Source organism: Coenobita brevimanus, chromosome 8 (genome assembly GCF_032717465.1).
Source record: "Coenobita brevimanus isolate Jiangsu-jjx chromosome 8, ASM3271746v2, whole genome shotgun sequence".
Taxonomy (NCBI): Eukaryota; Metazoa; Arthropoda; class Malacostraca; order Decapoda; family Coenobitidae; genus Coenobita; species Coenobita brevimanus.
Genome location: NC_136961.1, coordinates 17,558,555 through 17,562,196, shown reverse-complemented (window position 1 = coordinate 17,562,196; position 3,642 = coordinate 17,558,555). Strand labels below are relative to the sequence as shown.

Here is a 3,642-nt window from a genome sequence, read left to right as displayed (position 1 = left end):
ACCTTGCTAACATCTCCCTTATTTATATCCTTCATCCATTTAAACACCTCAGTTAAGTATCCCCTTACTCTACCCCTCTCTAGCGAGTGCAGACTTAGAGTTTTCAGTCTGTCTTCACACGACAGTTTCCGAACATCATGTATCATTTTTGTCGGTCTTCTCTGTACATTTTCTAACGAGTTAATATTCGTTCTATAATAAGAACACCAAAATTGTACTACATAGTCTAAATGTGGCCTTGCTAATGCTAGAAAAAGTTGCAGTATTACTTTTGATGATCTGTTACTGATGCTTCTCGAAATAAATCCTGGGACCTTATTTGCTTCATTTCTCGCATAAATACTCTGTTGCCTTGCTTTGAGGTCGTTATTCACCATAACTCCTAGATGTCTCTCGCATTCCGATTTGCCAATTTCTTTATCTAAGTTGTATTTAGTATCTACAATGGTCTTGCGTACGTTAATTACATTTTTCAACGTTAAATTCCTTTTGGCAAGTTGTAGACCATTTGGGCAATATATCGAGGTCCTTTTGTAAGTTATGGCAATCGTCAGTCGAGTTAATGATACGCCCTAGTTTTGAATCATCGGCAAATTTGCTGATGCTGCTAGTGACTCCTAAAGTCTAGATCATTTATATATATATAATAAATAATAAGGTACTCTGTGGTACACCGCTAGTTAACAATCTCCAGTTCGATTTATTTCCATACCACGTTGAGTACACCGCTTCCCGTCCGATCAGCGAAGTTAAGCAACGTTGAGTCTGGTTAGTACTTGGATGGGTGACCGCCTGGGAACACCAGACGCTGTTGGCATAATGTTCTCCTTACGAGTCAAGTGGGGTTGGTGGAGGATTAGTGCCCCTCCCTGTAAAACAATTAACTCTAAACCCTTGGCCACCCCGTTTGGGATACATGGCGTCTGGCAATGAATGAATGAAAAAATGAATAATATTCTCTGATTTCGCCCTTTCAGCTAGGATTCTATCCATTTTAAGATATCGCCGTCTATACCGTGTGCTCGAACCTTTCTAACTAACCTTTCGTGTGGGACCCTTTTCAAAAGCTTTACTAAAGTCCAAATAAATAACATGGTAAGCTTTATCACTATCTACTGCCTCATAGACCTCCGAGTAGAATGACAAGTTTGTGAGACAGGATCGTCCTTGCCTGAATCCGTGCTGACTTTCGTTTATAAGATTAAATCTTTCTAAGTGTTCTCTAATCTTATTTGCCAAAATTGACTGTAAATTTTTTCCTACTATTGACGTTAGACATATCGGACGATAATTAGACGCAACTGATTTATCACCCTTTTTAAAGATGGGCACTATGTTTGCGGTCTTCCACGCCTCTGGAACTTCTGAAATTAAAGTCAATAAATAGCGTTTAAAGTGGCTGACATAATTCTTTGGTTTCTCTTATAATTACTGCATATATATCGTCCGGACCTGGCGATTTTTGAAGTTTTATCTGATTAATTTCTTTCAATATGACCTCCTTAGTAATGGTTAATTTACTAAGAATATTTTCCGTATTATCATCATAAATAGTTGCTGGTTAATTGACCAGGTCTAGATTTTCCTTGATGAATACTGATATGAAATAATTATTTAGGATGGAGCACATTTCTTTATCTTCACTGGTAATGTCACCTGTTTCTGTTCCGAGTGGTCCTATCCTATCTTTATTTTTCGTACGGTACATTTCATAAAAACCCTTTGGGTTTTCTATCGATTCACTGGCAAGCTTAATTTCATAACTTCTCTGTGATTTTCGTATCTCCCTCGTTACTTATCCATTTATAATCGCGTACCGGTTACATAAGAGTTCCTCTCCACGTTTTATTTTTGTACATATTCCTTTCCTTTGGCCTGTGAGAGATTTTAATCTGTTGTTGAAACCATCTTGGTTCAGAATTATTCGTTCTAAATGGTTTTGAAGGGTTATATCTATCTTTGCCTCCGTGTATTATATTTGCTAACTCGTTACATTTCTCACAGGTCAAGCGTCTTCTCCCTACTGAACCTGAGTAAATCCTTGTCACCTGGACTACACTCCCACGTGTGACCTCGCCTTCCCCAGACACTGGCACACATTCCCAACTGTTTCCTGCCCCTCAACTATGATCTGGCATTCCCCACGGACCTGGCACTTCCTAAAATAGCTATTCTCCCTGTGGAATACCGTTCTGAAATAAGCTCTTTATCCATCGAAATCCCCTAGACGAAAACTAGGAATGGTGGAGGTATTTTCAGTGGAACAGACATACCAAATAAATTTGAAGTTAATTTCTTCATGATCGCTATTACCAAGTAGTCCACCAACCTCTATATCACTAACAACACTTTCTTAATTACATAAAACCAAAACTAGTATATTATTACCTCTGGTGGGCTCCCTGATATACTGATAAAGGAAATTGTCCTGTACTACCTCCAGATACTCCTCTGACTCTGCATCCCCTGTCTGATTTCTCCAATCAATCCTTGGTAGATTCAGGTCCCACGCAATTATTACTAAGCTGGACTGTGATGCTTTTCTAATATCCTCCCAAAGGTATTTATTATCTGCTGTAATTATTTTTGGAGAACTGTAAATTGCTCCTAAGAAAAATTTCTCCCTATTGTTACTAATTTCAACATAGACACTTTCTGTGTCCCTGTTTACGTTAATGTCTGCCTCATGGTAACAGTTCAGTGAATCATTTACATCAATTGTTACCCCGCCTCCCTTTCTTCCCAGACGGTTTGACACAAAAATATTATAGCCCTTTATCTGATATTCTGTTAAAAATTCTCGAGAGTTTGTATTCATCCAAGTTTCAGTAATAAGGGCAATTTTTATTTTCTCTGTACAAATTAAAGCCCTCAGTTGATCCATTTTATTATGTAAACTCCAGCTCTTTCTGTAGTACTCTTTCAGATTATTACGAGTAGTTATGCCTTACCTTGGGATTTACTATTTTTTATTTCATTACTGACTGGGAAAGTCTTTACTAATATAACAATTATTTGTACTGTCACTTATCGCCCCTCTATCAACGCTTGTTCTGTCCTCTATCATCGTCTGCTCAATTTGAGGTGCCTGGGTGGATGTATCTACACTAATGGTTAATCTTTTGTTTTTACTTTTGCAAGTCTTGATGCATCTATCGAAACGAGGTAATCATGATTTCTGGGTGAAGTTGCTGTAACTTCATGTACGTGTACTTCTCAACTTCGAAAAAAAAAAAAAACTCTAACTCCCTATCATTCCAGCTAAAACAGTAACTCCCTGCCTTCTAAGATGACTCACATCCCAATTATACAAGGCACTCCGTCCATAAAACCGGTCCCAGTTGTCTATGAAAGGTATTGCATTATCTTTGCAATACCTTCCAAGGCGGCAATTAAAACCTATTGCCCTGCTCAACCATTCCCTCCCAACCCGCCTCCTGGGGAAATCACCTAGTACTATAGGGGTTCCTCCCGTCTCCCTAACCTTCTCTAACATCACCTTGTACTGCTGGCACAGTACTTCACTCTTATGCCTACTAACATCATTGCCTCCTACACTAAGGCACACAGTGGGCTTGTCTCCACTATCCTTCACTATCTATCTATCTATCTATCTATAGCCCGACGCCCTAATCCCGCAAA

The 3,642-nt window shown here is 38.8% G+C and overlaps 1 pseudogene; it reads left to right on the top strand.

Annotated features, from left to right (window-relative positions):
- The first annotated feature begins 698 nt into the window (after window positions 1–698).
- LOC145408627 (5S ribosomal RNA) lies at window positions 699–817 on the top strand (annotated as a pseudogene).
- Window positions 818–3,642: the final 2,825 nt, after the last annotated feature.